This window comes from Manis javanica, chromosome 16, assembly GCF_040802235.1.
Source record: "Manis javanica isolate MJ-LG chromosome 16, MJ_LKY, whole genome shotgun sequence".
Taxonomy (NCBI): Eukaryota; Metazoa; Chordata; class Mammalia; order Pholidota; family Manidae; genus Manis; species Manis javanica.
Window position 1 is genome coordinate 7,001,446 of NC_133171.1, and position 18,579 is coordinate 7,020,024.

At 41.8% G+C, this 18,579-nt stretch overlaps 1 long non-coding RNA gene across 1 annotated transcript; it reads right to left on the reverse strand.

The window, feature by feature from the left end:
* Positions 1-11,552: 11,552 nt before the first annotated feature.
* LOC140846760 (uncharacterized) lies at positions 11,553-18,363 on the reverse strand. Its single transcript, XR_012126155.1, has 3 exons — positions 17,758-18,363; positions 16,238-16,445; positions 11,553-13,003 (listed from the first exon to the last, which is right to left on the reverse strand). It is a non-coding gene; the product is annotated as an uncharacterized lncRNA (long non-coding RNA).
* Between the last annotated feature and the right edge of the window lie 216 nt (positions 18,364-18,579).

The window sequence follows — 18,579 nt, forward strand, 5'->3', positions numbered from 1 at the left end:
ATTCAGACACATTGTGGAGTACTGGGGGTTAGGGCCTCACTTATGAATTTTGAGGGGACACAATTCAGCCCATTACACTGCCTATGCCCAAGGTGTAGTTGATCATAAGGAAATAGTTGAAACACTGAATAAATGAAGCAAATGAGATTGCTTGTTTGTGGGAACGGCATGAAGTTTGTGGACACTTAAAGTGGGAAGGGCTGTGGAAAGCCTCAAGCACTGGAGAGAGAAGTCCAGATCCAAGCTCTAAGGTATTCTTGAGCGAAGGAATGCCATGAGGTGGGTATTGTGCAAGCACATTAGATGGCACTGGTTTGCCCTGCGGTTTGGAGCAGAGGTGCACCTGTGGGCAGGGAGATCAGATGAGAGGCTATTTCAGTCATTCCAGGTGTGGGTGACAAGATCTTGACCAGGGCGGTGGCCACAGGATAAAAGCCAGAGACAGATGGGTGTTCCCGGGGGTGTCCCAAGCACCTGCACCCAACTGATGTGTAAGAGCCACACTCCACCTTCACCTGGAGAACAAAGAGTCCTCGAAAACTGGAAGGGCGGTGGTTACCGAAGCTGTGTGGGGTGAGCTCACAGGTCCCGGGGCACCAGGGATTTCAGACAATCCTTTTGATTCAGGGCCCCGTCGATCTGGCCCCACCCTCGCTCCCAAGCAGGGCCCTCTCTCTTCTCCAGTATGAGTGGGTTACACTAAGACAGCAGCTAACTGGTTCACAGAGGGGCTAAACTCACTTGCACTTCATCCTGGGTTTGTTGTCATCTCCTCTCATCACACCAATTGCACCTACTAGAAGGTTCTCTCTCCTCTTCCCTATCTCTGGAAATAATACCAAATTCCAAGGCCCAGTTATATACTGTCTCATCCACACAGCCCTTGGTGGCACTATGTCTATCTAATGTTACACTCTGCCTTGGCTGAACTCTAATCACATGTTAATAAAAGCTACCTCAAGATACTGTTGGGTTCCAGACCATCCAATAAAGGGAGTCAAATGAAGTTTTTGGTTTCCCAGTGCATATAAAAGTTATGTTTACACTATATTGCAGTCTATTAAGTATGCAATGGCCTGTTTTTAGAAAAACAATGTACATACCTTAGTTAAAAAATACTTTATTGCTAAAAATTGCTAACTATCATCTAACCTTTCAGCAAATCATAATCTTTTTGCTGGTGGAGCGTCTTGTCTCAGTGTTGATGGCCGCTGACTGCTCAGGGTGGTGTTGCTGAAGTTTGGGGTGACTGTGGCAGTTTCTTAAAGTAAGACAACAATGACGTCTGACCCATTGATCAATTGTTCCTTTCATGAATGATTCTCTGTAGCATGCGATGCTGCTTCATAGCATTTCACCCAGAGTAGAACTTCTTTCAAAATTGGAGTCAGTCCTCTCAAACCCTGCTGCTGCTTTATCAACTAAGTTTATGTAATAATCCCAGTCCTATGTTGTCATTTACACAATCTTGGTGCATCTTCACCAGGCGTAGATTCTATCTCAGTAAACTGCTTGCTTTGCTCTTCTGTAACCAGCAACTCCTCATCTGTTAAAGTTTGATCATGAGATTGAAGCAATTCAGTCACATCTTCAGGCTCCACTTCTAATTCTAGTTTTCTGGCTATTTCCACCACATCTGCAGTTCAGCCCTGAAGTCCTGAACCCTCAAGGTCATCCACGAGGGGTGGAATCAACTTCTTCTAAGCTCCTTTTCATGCCGATATTCTCACCTCTTTCCATGAATCACAAATGTTCTTAATGGCATCTAGAATGGTGAATCGTTTCCAGAAGGTTTTCAATTGACTTTGCCAGGGTGCATCAGAGGAATCACTGTCTATGGCAGCTAAAGCCTATGGAATGTATTTCTTCAATAATTAGACTTGAAAGTTAAAATCATTGCTTGATCCATAGGCTGCAGAATGGCTGTTGTGTTAGCAGACATGAAAACAACATTAATCTCATTCATCTCCATCAGAGATCTTGGGTAACCATCACTGTCAAAGAGCAGTACAATTTTGAAAGGAATCTTTTTTCTGAGCAAAAGTTCTCAACAGTAGGCTTAAGATACTCAGTAAACTATGTTGAAAACAGATGGACGATAGTCTAGGTTTTGTTTTTCCATTTAGGGAGCACAGAGTAGATTTAGCATCATTCTAAATGGCCCTAGGATTTTTGGAATGGTAAATGAACACTGACTTCCACTTAAAGTCACCAGCTTCATTAGCCCCTAAAAAGAGAGTCAGCCTGTCCTTTGAAGCTTTGAAGGCAGGCATTGACTTCTCTCTAGCTATGACGATCCTAAATGGCATCTTCTTCCAATAGAAGTTATTTAACCTACATGTTCAGTGCAGCCACCTTCATTATTTATCCCAGCTCCATCTTCTGAATAACTTACTGCAACTTCTACATCAATGTTTGCTGCTTCACCTTGAACTTTTCTATTGTGGAAATGGGTTCTTTCCTTAAACCTCATAAACCAACCTCTGCTAGCTTCAGACCTTTCTTCTGCAGCCTCCTCACCTCTCTCAGCCTTCATGGAATTGAAGAGGGTTAGGGCCTTGCTCTGGATGAAGCTTTTGCATAAGAGAATGTTGTGGTTGATTTGATCTTCTGTTTAGACTACCGAAACTTTCTCCTTATCAGCAATAAGTCTCTTTCATTTTCTTATCATTCATGTGTTCACTAGAATAGCACTTTTAATTTCCTTCAAGAACTTTTTGCATTCAACACCTGGCAAACTGTTTGGTGCAAGAGGCCTACTTTTGGCCTGTCTCAGCTTTCAACATGCCTCTCTCACTTAACTTAATAATTTCTAGCTTTTGATCTAAAGTGAGAGATGTGTGCCTCTTCCTTTCACTTGAACACTTAGAGACCATTGTAGGGTTATTAACTGAACTAATTTCCATATTGTTGTGACTCAAGAAATAGGGAGGCCTGAAAAAAGGAAAAGAGACAGGGAATGGTCAATGGCTCAGTCAGAAGACACATAGCATTTATCAATCAAGTCTACCATCTTCTGGGCATGGTTCATGATGCACCCCCAAAATTATAATAGTAACATCAAAGATCACTGATCACAGATCATAACAAATATAATAATAAAGAAAAATTTTGAAATACTCTGAGAATTCCCAAAACATAACTCAAGGACACTAAGTGAGCAAATGTTGTTGGAAAAACGGTGCCAATAGACTTGCTCGATGAAGGGTTGCCACAAACCTTCAATTAGTAAGAAATGCAATATCTGTGAAGTGCAACAAAGCAAAGCATAATAAAACAAGGTACGCCTGTACTGCAAGATGTGCCATAATATTAAGTAATGCATCGTGTTCATGCTTGAGGTGTTTGGAACATTTGTATGCCAGACAAGCTCCTCTATGAGACTCTAAAATCCTTGAGATTATGCATTTGGGACATTTTATGTAGTTGTTACAGTGCCAAACCCAGGTGCTCAATTTATGCAGAGACAATTAGCCCAAAGGTCCATGTAGGATTTTGCCTTAGCCCAGGACATGGGATTAGTGGGCAAAAAGGTCAGAGATAGAACATAAGCATATTCTTTTCAATCCATAGAAATGGCCTCTAAGTCCTAACCTCACCAGCTCTCCCCTTTCTCTCTCCTACAACTCCAGAAAGCATTAGTCCCAAGATAGAAGGGGTTCTTAGATGTCTAAAAGAGCTTCACAGATGGGAACTCAAAGTTGACCTGTCCTCATATGCATAATGTTGAGCAGATCAGACAGTCTGTATCCAAGGAGATGACTAGCCTGTTCTGGGGAAGCAGGTGGATACAACATCTGTGGTAAGGATAATACAGAGAGCCTGAGGGGAGCTGATGGTTTTGGGGGAGGAAGGAAGTTGTTTGAATGCTCTATTTGGAAAGAGGACAAGGGATAGTTGCCAGTTTTTTGAAAAATGTAAAAGCGAATCCTCAAATTCTTAGGGATTTGCAAGAGGCCATGATAAACTAAAAGAATCTTGAGAAAGAAGAACAAAGTTGGAGTCATGCTTCCCAATTTTAGAACTTACTACAAAGCTACAGTAATCAAAACAGTGTGGTACTAGCATAAGGACAGGTATAAAGACCAATAGAATAAATTTGAGAGTCTAGAGATAAACTCATGTGTCTATTGTCAAATGACTTTCAACGAGGGCACCAAGTCCATCCAATGGGGGCAAGAACAGTCTTTTCAACAATGATGCTGGGAAAACTGGATCTCTACATTCACAATAATGAAGTTGGCTCTTATCATATACCATATACAAAAATTAAGTCAAATGGGTCAATGACCTTAACATAAGATCTAAAACCATAAAACTCTTAGAAGAAAACACAAGAGTAATTCTTCATGATCTTGGATTTGGCAATGGGTTCTTAGATATGATGCCAAAAGTGCAAGCCACAATAGAAAAAATAGATAAATCAGATTTCAAAACTAAAAAATTTTGTGTGCCAGAGATTTATCCAGAAAGTAAAAAGACAACATATAGAATGGAAGAAAATATTTGCAGGTAAAATATCTGATAAAGCTTTAATATCCAGAATATATAAAGAACTGCTAACACTCAACAACAAAAAGACAAACAACAAAATTTAAGAAATGAGCAAAGAACTTAGATAGATGTTTCTCCAAAGAAGATATACCAATGACCACCAACCATATAAAAAGACATTCAACAGCATTAGTCATTAGGAAAATGAAAGTAAAAACTACAGTGAGATACCATTTCATACCCATTAGGATATGCATTATCAAAAACAAAAAAACTCCAGGAAATAACAAATACTGGTGAAGATGTGGAGAAATTAGAACCCTGGTGGGAATGTAAAATGGTGCAACCACTGTAGAAGACAGTTTGGTATTTCCTCAAAAAGTTAAACATAGAAATATAATATGATCCAGTGATTCCACTCCTAGGTATACACCAAAAAAAAAATTGAAAACAGGTGTTCAAACAGATATTTATTGCAGCAAATTCACAATAGCCAAAAGGAATAAACAACCCAAGTGTGCATCAGCAGATGAATGGACATAATGAAATATTATTCAGTCATAAAAAAGGAATGGAGTTCTGATGCAACAGGATGGACTTTGAAGACAATATGCGAAATGAAATACACCAGACACACAAAAAGTCAAATATTGTATTATTCCACATATATGAAATATCTAGAATAGGCAAATTCATAGACACAGAAAGGGTAAGAGAGGTTATCAGGGGCAGGGGGAAGGGGGAAATGTGAAGTTATTGCTTAATGCTTACAGAGTTTCTGTTTGAGGTAGTGAAAAAGTTTTGGAAGTTGTTAATAGTAATACTAGTACCACATTGTGAATGTACATAATGTCACTAAATTTTACATATAAAAAATGGCTAAAATGGCAACTTTTTTATTATATGTATTTTACTACAATAAATTTATAAAAATAAAATAAAATTCAATGAGAATTGGCAGCTGCAAGGAGGAGAAGCAAGGTATTTCCTCAAATACTCTTTGCAATGGAATGTTATTGGAAGAGTGGGTGGTGATGTCTAGCCTTTTATGCCAAATATGTTTTGTGTTAGACCACAAAATATGCCTAAAGATAAAAAATAATAGGCAGGGAAGATTTACTCCAGCAAATATAGGAGAAGCAAGACTTACCCTTGGTGTTAGGAGACTGACCCACGGACTTTCTAAGATGTTGACGTCATGATCGCTAAGGTCATTTCCTATGCCTGAGTTTTATAATTCTGGTGGCACTTATTTCCTCTGCCATGTCGAAACTACAGTCCATATCAAATATGGGACTGTTACAAAACTTGCTTAGCTTGAAAATATTTAATCTTCTGCCTCTCTTCTATAGAGAAAAAGAAAGATAATATGCCTTGCACAGCCCTTTTAATTTACTTTCTAAGGCAAAATATGTCCATTTCCTATTCTACAGCATTATGAATTCTGTTATCTGAAGAGAAAGCTACGTAGAGTCATGCTCCCTCTAAACAGCGATCTGACTTTAAATCTTCCCGGGGTATTTGAGGAGTCACCAGCTGTACCAGGGTGGCGCTGCCTGACACCCTTCTCCACCGCCAAGGACACTGGCCCCGATGGCTGCGGTGTTCCAACCCACCCCCAGAATGGCACAAGCACTCGCAGTCCTTAGCACACACAGATGCTCAAAACATGTTTGTGAAATATAGAGAATCCCAGGTCTCCACGAAATGGAGAAAGAAGCATGAGGAGGTGATAGTGAGGGAAGAAAATGGTACCCATGGGGTACCAATGAAGTTTAGGTGCAGCTTTCCGACAGGGACATTAAAAGACAGCACACATGGTCCCTATTTACTCCAAGCCTCTGAATATCTCTGCGGTTTCATTTGGATGATTTTAAACCTCCACTGGACCAGGAACTCATTTTCAGGGATGTTCACTATTGGATGGAAGGGTGACTGTCTACAAATCAGACATGGCCTCTAGTATTTAAACCCCCTAAATGACATACTCCTCCTCGAAAGCATAAACAAAAAAAGTGTGATGACAAATACTGTATGATTTCATTTATATGTGGAATCTAAAAAACAAAACAAATGAATAAAACAGAAATCAGCTCATAGACACAAAGAGACAGGTGGTTGCCAGCAGGGAGGGGTTGGGTGGGTGGCTGAAGTAGGTGAAGGGGTTAAAGAGGCACAAAATCCCAATTATAATATAAATTAGTCACAGGGATGAAACCACAGCATAGGGCATAAGTCAATAATATTGTAAGATCTTTGTGTGTTGACAAATGGTAACTACGCTTATCATGGTGAATGTTTAATAATGTAGATAACTGTTGAATCACTATGTTGTACACCTGAAACCAGTGTAATATCGTCTATCAGCTGTGCTTCAATTTAAAAAGAAAGTTTAACAAATATGTCATATTGGTTAAAAATTTAAAGAGAGGCTTTAATAAAAACACTTCTGTACAAGTGACATTGGGCAGATTCGACATGACAGGCAGTTTGCTTGGTTTTCTTTTATTTTGGTTACTTTTTTGTTTAAATTGTACTATTCAGCTCACCACACAGCTGATCACAGTTACTAATTGCTGAGAGACAGCTTTTGCAGGGAAGTAGATTCAATTATTATCACATCTTTAATTACATAGTGTAGTATATACTTCACATGTATAATTATTTATTTTATGGCATCATGCCATCCTATAGATAAATAAAGTCTTTGAAAAAAAATTTACTAGCTTTTCTGGGAGTGTCCCCAAAAGGGTATAATTTTCATTCTAACCAACAACTAAGAGGGAAATAACCAGACCAGCAGATTGTTAACCTGTTAGGGTACAATAAGTTCAGAAATTCCCCTCATGAATTTTTTTCTTTTTACATAAAATTGCAGAAGTATTTACCATGCCCACATGTACAAGGGATGGTCATAATGCTGGGAATACAAATATGAATAATCAAGAGATTTCAAATTCAAGAAACTCACAGCATAGCATGGGAAACTGACATACAAGTGAACCATTAATGCAAAGCCTAGTAAAGGCACAAAAAGAAGTGAGTACACATTGGAGGGGTGGGGAGGGGTCTTCATGGGTATAGATAAATATCAAAAGTGAATACTGAAGAATAGGCATCTTCATGGCATGCAAGAGGCAGGAGAACATTCCAGGAAGAGTGGGCAGCACATGTTTGGGAGGGTGGGTTTGGGACAAGTCCTCTTAGATCTGTACCACTGTGAGTGGGGGTGACTAAGCAGGAATCCTCCTCAACAGGCAGCACCAGATGTAGCAGCAGTCCTGAGATTTCTGTATTTTATCCTCCTCAATAGGCATTAAAGGAAGCCACTGCACAGGTAACTCACCTTCAACTTATAATACACAACATAAATTGGGTTATTGAATTGTAAAATATGATTGAGGTAGAATGAACATTCCTGGGAACAACTAAACCGAGAATTTGAAAGCTCAGTTATACTCTCTAGAAAACCAATAACATCAAAAGAAAATCTCTCTTGCCACCCCCATCCCCACGTTATAAAACTTGTCCGTTCATCACAAGCCAGCAGAACTGGGGCAATGCGAATGGGTGCCATCGGAGCAATTCCCAACAGGCTGAGTGGTGCCAGGGCCTGCTGTCGGCATGTTTGGTGTCCTGGGTCCAGCCTGAGAAAGGGACAAAGCAGAGTAAGGGGGTGACAGGGAGCACATGATGCACAAGGAAATACAGGCTGCAGAACAGAGATTTTAGGCGGGAGAGTCAAGCCCCTGCAGAGAGGAGGGTTTCCCCATTCTCTAAGCATGGCTGCTGCTGGTCATTCTCATTCCACACGGGGCTGCTTCCCCTGCCCTCAGATCTATTTTCTCTTCCGATGCCTTCCTGAGTCATAGTGTTTCTTCCCCTCAAGCCTCAGAGTGATGATTCTGACACATCGCCTGGTGTTTGTCACGGCCCCGGGGGCTGCTCAGCCTCTCACCCTCTGTCCCCATCCCAACCCCTTTTCCAAAAAAAGACTAGAAAGTCCCTGGGATCGAGACACGGCAAGGTTCATTTGCACATTCAACAAATTTTATTATCTTTGTAAAGCAAATATATTTTAAGTTATCACAGCATCTAATGGGAAAAGGGGATAAGGAAGATGATATTTACAAGCTCACCATGTGTTCCCCTCTGTACAGGGTGCTCTAAATATATTATTTCATTTACTCCTCCCAACATTCCTGTGAAGAAGGCTTGTACAACTCGTTGTACAGATGTGAATATAATCACAAAGTCCATGTTATTAGGCACTCTGGCAGCCATGCTTACTTATCCAGCCCAGTTTTGAGCACAATGGTCTAGGTGAGTGTGGATAAAATGAGGGTTCCTGTGGCCAGGATTCTCACCTGGCCCTGGTTGGCTGGCTCACTACACACGTGTGGGCAATATGTTGCTATTGACTCTGTATAAAGAGCTCCGCCCAGTGCTCTGGGCGACACGGTGGCACAGCTGCAGGAGAGCAGAGACTGAAGTGGTGGCAGCGCCGAGGACAGAGACTGAGACGGCTGTGGGGATGCAGAGGCCCAGAGGCAGAGACCGGCTTGCTGCGGGCAGACTTGCTCTGAGTGGATGGGATTCTAGTGATTGACCTGCCACCATGGGAATAAAGTTGGGTATAAACCCTTTCACCCCAAGAATGTTCCATTGTCATTTTTCGGTCTCGCTGAATCCATAGTGAACTTGCCTGGGGCTGAAACTCATTGGCAAGACAGCAAGTATCCAGCACAGCGGATGATTGATAAACAGCGGATGACTCCAGTGGGTCCTTGTTCCTGATCCAGTTGACAGGTTTACCTAGTTGCCTCTCACCCCTAGTCAGTTATCGTGCCTTCACTCAACACTCAGAACATATATTGATAAAGAGCAGAAAGTTTTGCACACTGTTTAAGGCTCTCTAAAAATTTCAAAGCCTTATTTGCATTTATTTATTCCCAGCTTTACCCCACAAGGGATTTAAAGTGATATACATATCTGCAAGTATGTATATCTTTGTGGCATATCTACAATAACATAAAGACTAAATAAAAATAAAAGTAAAACAGTAGGACCATGGATAACATAAATATAAGTAGTTAGAATAAAAGTTAATAACAGAAAAGGCAAAATATAATCATGTAGGCTATCAGGAACTACATGGTTGCTCTAATTAAGCATCAGTTTTTCATTTTTGTTTACCCCCAGCCAAACAGAAAAGGAAACCACGGTCAGTTACAGTTAATTGTTAGGAAAAGAACGTCCTCAGGGGAAGCTCAGCTTTCCTAACATTTATTCTAAAATATAGACCTAATGCACAATTTCATATGAGCTTCCACTGTCCCCACTTCATGATAAACACTGTCCCTATGATACATTCTTATAGCAAAAGCAGTAAAGTAAAACTCTTTTAGTAAAGGCCAACAGAGAGGTCCTCAAGCTGGATTATACTGTTGCAGGAACTGGGGAACTATGAACAGGCGTCGGGACAACGAGATGTTTGGCAGGAAGCAGCATTTATTAGTGCCGGCACTGGCTCAGAGGATTCCTATCCAAAGGCTGAGCAACGCCATGCCTTTTCTACATTCACTACAAGGTTACCAGGGGAGTCAGCACCCAGGAACCGTTGCAGTGGGAGCTATCAGGTCACTATAGGTGTATTCAGGATGCTAGTTATATTTTAATCTCTGTAAAGGTTACCCGGATACCCTGCTATAAATTAATGGACTTCAATGACCATAATCAACAAGCTATTCCATACCACTCAGTCAGGTGGAGGAGGAGAATACATTACTACATTGTTTCAATCTCAAGCACCCAAGCATCTTGTGATTCTTTTACATTCCTCAAGCCTCAACAGAAACTTTGTCTCCTTGACTTCCTACCACAATACATTCTGTATCCTTTATCTACTGCTGTGTAACAAAGCACCCCAGAAGCTTAAAACAACCACCAAAATTATTTGCTCATGACAATGAGGACCAGCAAACTAGATATCCATGTGTAAAGTAATTATTTGGCTCCCCTTCCTTCCATCAGATACAAAAAGTAATTCAAAATGGATCATAGACCTAAATGTAGGAACTAGAACTATATAACTCATAGAAAAAAGCATGGGCTTATACGGCATGACCAAGCAGAACTTATCCCAGGAATGTAAGGCTGTTTTAACACCCAAAATTTAAGTAATGTAATTCACTATATTAATAGAATAAAGGACAAAAACTACATGGTCATCTTAAGAGCTGCGAAAAATAATTTCTCAAAATCTGATTATATTCATGGTATGATCTCTCAATAAACCAGAAATAAAAGGAAGCTTCCTGCATTTGATAAAGGGCATCCATGAAAACCTGACAACTAACATTATACTTAATAATGAAAGATTGAACATACAAGGGAATAATATTAAGCCTTTAGAAACCAGGAAATCCTGCCACATGCAACAGCAAGGATGCACCTTGAGGACATTACGCTAAGTGCAATAAGCCAGACACAGAAGGGCAAATATTGTACGATTCCACTTACATGAGGTACCTGGAATAGTCTAATTCATAGAGATAGGAAGTAACAATGGTGGTTGCCAGCGCAGGAAGACAGGGGAATGAGGGATTATTGTTTGGTAGGTACAGAGTTCCAGTTTGAGATGATGAAAAAAAGTTCTTGAGATGGATGGTGGTGATGGTTGCAACAACGTAAATGTACTTAATGCTACTGAACTGTACACTGAAACATTGTTAAAATGGCAAATTTTATGTTATGAAATATGTATTTCACCACAATTTAAAATATAAAAATAAATGAAATAGGTGAAAAAATGGATGCTTACCCTCCGAGACTAGGGACAGGGCAAGGATATTGGCTTTTATCTGACATTGTCCTCAAGGCTCTAGCTGATGAAATAATGCAATAAGAACAAATAAAAGCTATGTGGATTGGACAGGGAAGAAGTGAAACTGCCTTATTTGCAGACAACATGATCCTGTATGTAGAAAATGCTAAGGAGTCTCAGAAAATTTACTAGCATTACTAAACTAGTTCAGTAAGGGTACAGGACACTCCAGTACATAAAATTAACTTTATTTCAATATACTAATGATGAACAATCTGAAAATTGAAGTTAAAAATCAATTCCATTCGTAATAGCATCAAAAAGAATAAAATGCATAGGAATAAATTTAGCAAAGTAAATACAAGAACTACCCATTAAAAGTCACAAAAAGTTGCTGAGATTTTTATCTGACGATCTTATGAATAAATGAAGAGCTATACCATGTACCTATGTTAGAAGACTCAACATTGTTAAGGGGACAATCCTCTCTAAACTGATCTAGAGATTCCACAAAATCCCCATCAAAATCTCAGCAAGTTTTTTAATAGAATTTGACAACCTGACCCTACAAGTCAAGTCATATGGAAATACAAAGACCCTAGAAGAGCCAAATTATTTTGAAAAAGAACAAAGTTATAGGACTTACACAACCTGGTTTCAAAACCTACTATGAAGCTATAGTAATCAAGACAATCTTGTACAGCCATAATCAGAGACAAAAGGGTTGGTGGGACAGAATAGAGTGTCCAGAAATAAGCCCTTACATTTATCATCAACTGATTTTCAACAAAGACAAAGGCATATATATATATATATATCCCTTACCTCACACTGTGCACAAAATATAATTCATAGAAATAAATGTAAGGGCTAAATAATTATTATCTTTGCATGCCAAAAATTAACAACAAAAAAATCCCAACTACATAGCTCTTTGCTTTATTTTATTCTGGCATATGACTGAGGCTAAAGATGAGCGAAGTATCTTGAATGGTATTGTCTGTTATTTTGAACACTTTTACCAATACTTTTCTCTCTGGGACCAGATCTGTCAAGCTGAGTCCTTTGGAAGAAACCCCTATCCCATCACCCTGATACACATCTGCACAAGAAAGAAAGGCAGTAGAATTTTTAAGTTGACCCCAAGGATACTGAAAAATTCTAGATGGGTTCTTGGAGAAGAATAATATGTTTTCCATCTAGAGAATTTAACAGAGAATTTAACCAATAATTTCTCAAAGTTAGCTGAGATCATTCACCCTAATTTAATGTGAAGATGTGACAGGAAAGGGAGACCTACCCAGGGCTGTTGGCTGCTGGGTTTCTTCAGCCCTAAAGACTGACAGAGTCTACGAAGTCCTATGTCAGCAGTTGTGGTTTTGGGGTTTCACACACTGAGGAGTCCAAGTTGTGTCTATCCCAAATGCCTGGAACATTGCTGCTCAGGACTGAGCCTGCCTAAGTGACATGCCCCCAAGGCAAGCAATCCCTCCTTTTTCTCAAGGCTTCGGTACACCTGAGAAATGAGTGGACACACCTCTCTCTCAAGGGAGAAGCTGTGGGTTTGTCCATGTCTTCTGGATTCCCTCCAGCTTCTGCGTAGGTTTTCCTTCTTGCAAGTCAGGAATGGGTGTGGAATGCAGCAAGCTTCTCTTCTCCACCAGTGGCAGCTTATTCCTTCACCTGCCGACACAAGCAGCAACTTGCAGGACCGACACTTAACTTCTTTTGTTAAGAGATTCGGGACAAAGAAAAGGAGGTCCCTTTCCATGAGACTGGGTATCAAAAGGGAATTGTGTTTAAAACAAGGACATATACCTAAATGTGATTTCCATCTATATCCCTGCCTACCCACAAATACTCATTAAAATTGAATTTAAGAAGAGCTGTGCATGTCTTTTGAAAGATGAACATCCCTCCTACCAAATGAATTAAACTGAAATATGATATTTTAGTTATTAGTGACCTTTCTTTATTTTAAAATATGTCATACTCTCATCAGAGGCAGCAAATCTTTGTCTTTTCATGAAAAAAATATCACAATTAAGAATTATAACTTTAAATATTTATTGGCCCCCAAACTCCACTTTCCATCTGAGAACTTTAAGACAAAATTACACATCACATAATAGGACAAAAAAAAAAGATAACAAGTGTGTGAGCCTGGACAAGTCATTTTCCTCATCTAGAGAAAATGTGTGCAGGGGTTGGCACACAATCGCACAGTCCCTTTCAGATTGGCTATCCCTCAATTTCATGACAAATAGAGTAAAGAAAATGCCTGGAACCTTCCCTAGTTTGGTAAGCATGATCCTTCATTCTCCAGTGTCATTGAGCATTTTTCCTATCGATGTTCCAATTTCCATCATTTTCTCAATGAAGCAAGATTCTCATCACCCTGCTTTTTGATGTTTCCTTTTGTGTTTTAAAAATGGCCTCTTTATTCAGATTATAAAATGAACACTATTTATCACAAAATTTTAAAATATGAAGTCATGAAGAAGGAAATAAAATCACCCATAAGCCCTCCACCAAGAGATAATCACTGTTCACATTTTTGGTGTATTTCCCTTTAGTGTTTCTAGGCATAATCATTTTTTTCCCAAGAGCTACATGGCAAAATAAATCAAAAGCAATTTTCCCATTCTTAATCCATACTTGGGATAGGACCACTTATGTTCCATGTTGAGCTTGTCCCACAGTGCCACCAGCAAGGGTCTTCGTGTCCCTGCCTTAGGTCTGTTTCTCCTTCCACCCTTGACCCCGAGTGTCTGGCCGTGGCCTCACTCACAGGAGCCCAGGTTCAGGTTTTCACTATTTGCCTTCAGTGCCCTTTGAGCTCTGAGATCTTGAGAATGTGAATTACAAAGAAAAAACTCCAAAAATGTGACTGTGCCCCCCCAAATAACAAAAGTAAGAGTTTATTGAAATCTATATTCTTAATTGTTTCTGATGCCTTGAAAGTAATACAGAGTTTTATTCTGTCTTTTTTTAATACAGGCATTTCCAAGGACATACAATACGAGAGAGCAGGCACTATGCTCATTCGTTTGTAACTCCAGCACGTGGCCCATAGTAAGTGCTCCATAAATGTCCACTGAGGGCTTCAGTGACATGTCCCGAACACTTGCTTCCTGTCTAGAGAAATATAATCAAAGCTTGAGGTTAATAATAGCAACAGTACTGAATGTGGCCAGAGGCTCCATATCCTTTACTAATCAGAATCATTGGCCTTTAAATACTTAAACATCTGTTTCCCCCGCTGCATCTCATCTTCTTGACCACTAGCCTCCTTGTGCTGCAGCCGTGGACTTGATCTGCCTTGGTGGCTGCTGCTTCCATCGACTCTTCCCTGGCTGACTTAGGCTTTGCTCTACCAGCAAGGAAGGCATTGCCTCCCCCTCACTGACTGTCACTCTCCCCTTCCACCTCCCACCATGTGCCCCATGGCCTCGCCCTCCTTGAACGCACCACCTTCGGAGTGCACGCCTCCTTCCTCTGAGTTCTCATCCCCCGAGCTGTTCCTTTCCAGCCTCTTCTGGGGAGTCCTCCTCTGCTTGAGCCATAAATGTTAGAATTCCCCATGTTTGTCTCCTCAGCTCTCTTCTCTTCTCATTCTGCAGACTCACCTATATCTGGTCTTCACTCCAATGATTTCTGCACCATCTGTGAATCTTGCAAGCCATCTGTGAGTGGAATATCCAACTGCAGGCTGAATGGTGCCATTGAATGTCCCTCAGAGTCAACGTGCCGAAAGGGAACTCATGTCTTCCCTCACAGACCTCCCCTTCTCTTACTGCTTTAGGGTGCCCAAGTTAAAAACTTGGAGTTTCCATGCTCTTCTACAAACCAGAGCTAGTGGTTTACCAAGTCCTGTCCATCTACCCTTCTTACTATTTACCCGATTATTCTCCAGACTATTATCTTTCCACGATGTCCAAGATCTTCCCACGATGTCCAACTGATCCTTCTCTCAGCGACATCCTGTTCCTCTTACAATTACAGGGCCCAGCCTCCTTCACGTGGCTCACAGGCCCTTTGGAGTTGGGTCCCTGCTTCCCTCACTAGCCTCATACTCAACTGCTTCTAATTCATTCAGAAAGCCCTGGTGGCTCTTGTCTCCAGTGGCTGCATCTTACTCTCCATCTGCCTGGACCCGCCCTACTCCTGCCTTCATCTGGCCATCCCTGCTGCTTCTCCAAGTCTTAGCTTAGACATGATTTTTAGGGCAGTTTTTCAGGAAGTCTTTGTGACATTCCAGATCTCTTGGAATATGCTTCTGGTACCTAAGTTCCAAAAACACGCTGCACCATCTTAGCATTTACACCCTAACAATGATGGCTTTGTACTTGCAGGACTGCCAGGCAGGTGAAGAGGTGCTGAGGAGCAGGCACCAAGCTCACCTTATTTGCTTTGGTGTTCCCTGGCCCAGCACAGCACAAAACTAGCACAGGAAAAGTACCGAGTGAGTGTCCAATTAGTGAATGGTGGAATGAGCGAGGGAATTCTTCTCCCCTGTCCATTAACGCCCTTTTCATCTCCTGCCAGGACGAAGCAGATTCTTAACAGACCTCCCCACACTCCTGTCCACTTTATTTGCCACATTTGGGTTCAAATTCTCATTCTAAAAAGAAAAGCTGATGATGTCATGCTCGGGTTTAAAAGTAAAGGCTCTGCATTTGTCACACGATGAAGCACAGATTTCAGCAAAATTTAAGGCCCTTTATGATTCAGCTCCTACTTACCTCCCCTCCCCTACTGCCTCCCCCACCCCCAGCCCAGCACTAACCCCTGCCGCCCCCACCCACACCCCCACCCCGACCCACTCCGGGCGCTTCCAGCCCATCAGGCTCTCTCCTGGCTCTGGCCCTCTGTCTGCGGCCCTCCTCCCTTTGCCCTTTGCCCAGCCCGTCCCACCTGATCGTCAGGGCCCAGATGAGGAGTCCCTTCCTCCAAAGAAGCCGCCGCTGGGCCCTCAGTTCTTGGACAAGTAGAACTTGTGGTTCTGTGGTCCCCACTGTGGCATATGGTCCTCCGTTCAGTCAGTCTCAGCCACAGCCCCCGTCAGCCAGTGGGCGCCTCCACGTGAGTCCATACAGTCCCCGAGAGCTCCCAAGCAGTCAGCCTGTCCCTCCCAGCACAGGGGGGAGTGAGAAAAGCAATAGGTGAACAGGGAGATCATTAACAAAGAGCCGTTTTCCAAGTATCCTGAGGACAGCTGTGACCGCTGATGACAATCCGGTGTTAATATCTCAGCAGTGACATTACACTGTCTGTGGTGGGAGAGGACAGGACAGGTGTGGACAGCAGGGAGGGTGAGGGGACGGACACGAGAAGGGCCTTGAGAAACTGAGGCTGACCACAAACCAAGGACAATAATTAACTGCACTGTTTGCACCTCAAGCTTCATCCCACCTTTAAAGTTTAACTAGGAGAATCCCACAGATTTACTATGTTCTTTTATTTATTCCAGTAATTTAAAATTTGGGTATAGATTGTTTTTGATAAACAGTACTACTAGTTTTAAATATTGCTGTTTAAAAGAACCCAGACACCTCACACCCATTAGGGTGACCCATTTAAAAAAAGAAAAGGAAAGGATATGTTGGTGAAGATGTGGAGAAATTGGAACTGAAACAAGAGTGGTTTCTCCAAAATTACATGTAGAATTATCAACTGATACAGCAATTCCACTGCTGGGTAAATGCCCCAGAAGAACTGAAAGCAGGGTCTCAGAGACAGTCGAACACCTGTGTTCATAGCAGTCTTATTCTCAAAGCCAAACAGGTAGACGTAACCCACGTCTATCCACAGATGAATGGATAAGCAAAAAGTGGTATATCTACACAATGGAAAACAATATGATTTGGCCTTAAAAAAGAAGGAAATTCTGACACAGGCTACGACTTGGATGTAACTTGAGGATGTTATGACATAAGCTGAGTGACAGAAGCTAATCACAGAAGGACAGATACTGGATAATTCTACTAACATGAGGTCCCTGGAGGAGTCAGATTCATACTGACAGAAAGTAGAACAGGGGTTGCCAGGGGCTGGGGAGTTAGTGCTTAATGGGTCCAGAGGGTCAGTTTGGGAAGATGAACCATTTCTGGAGACGGATGGTGGGGGTGGTTCCACAACAGTGTGAATGTACCTAATGCCTCTGAGCTGTACACTTAAAAATGGTTAAGATGGTAAGTTTTGTGTTATGGGTATTTGCCACAGTAAAAAAAAAAAAAAAAAAAAAAAGAGAGAGAGAGAGAAAGAGAGAGCCCATAGATTTTCCTAAAGCCGGGCACACCTGAGACATGTTTTGCTTTGGGAGCTGCCCATTTGCAATCATTCCTTTAAGAAGATTCTGTGAGAGTCACTTATATACAGAGATTTTGCTTGCTTGTGTCTCAAAATCACCTTGAGAGTCATGGCCGTTTACTCACCTCCATTGCTATGTGTTGACTTGGGTTGCTGACCAGCCTGCTGCTTCAGGATGTCACTCTGTAATCGCCCCTCCCACAGGGAGATGGGGTGGGGAGGGCAGGCACACGGCTACGCAGAACCCCCTCACATCACAAAAGTGAAAAGAGAAACTCACTCTCAGCGGTGGGAGCGCTGGGTCTGGGTGAGTAAGGGACCTGCCAATCTCACGGAGTCTTTCTCTGACTCGGCCATACAGGGAAATCCCCCTCGCCCCACCTATTCGCCTTCCCGGTCTTTCCCTCCATCGAAGCCAGAGACAGAGATGAAAGTGAGCACACTGCACCCCAGGCAAAGGAGGCTGCTGAATCTGTAGTCCACCTGGCCCTTGCAGCATAGCCCCAATAACGCCTGGTGCCTGCGCCAGACCTTTCTTCTGGGGACCTCAAAGGCCTTGAAAGCACTCACAGGAATCCTCATGCAGGCCTGGGAAGTGATCCAGGCCATTTCAAAGTCAGGGAAGCTAAGACACAGTGAGGGTCCTGGTCCTGCTGAATTGCACACGAGAGGAGAATCCAATGAGCTTTCGGGATTTCCTTGTCACTTACCCCACCCTCTTTTTTCTGCTCTTTTCTGGAATCGAACCCATCTTTTCAATGAATGGGGAAAGGGAATGACAACTCTGTACAAAACATAATCTACAAATGGCAACCCAGTACTTTAGGACAGCCCAGAGAACCCGTTTCCTGGCTTTTAGGAAACTTCTCACTGAGCTCTCCAGCGAGCCTCTCTCCTCTCTGAAAGCTTTAGTTCTTACAAGTCAGCGTCCTTTTGGAAGGCAATCG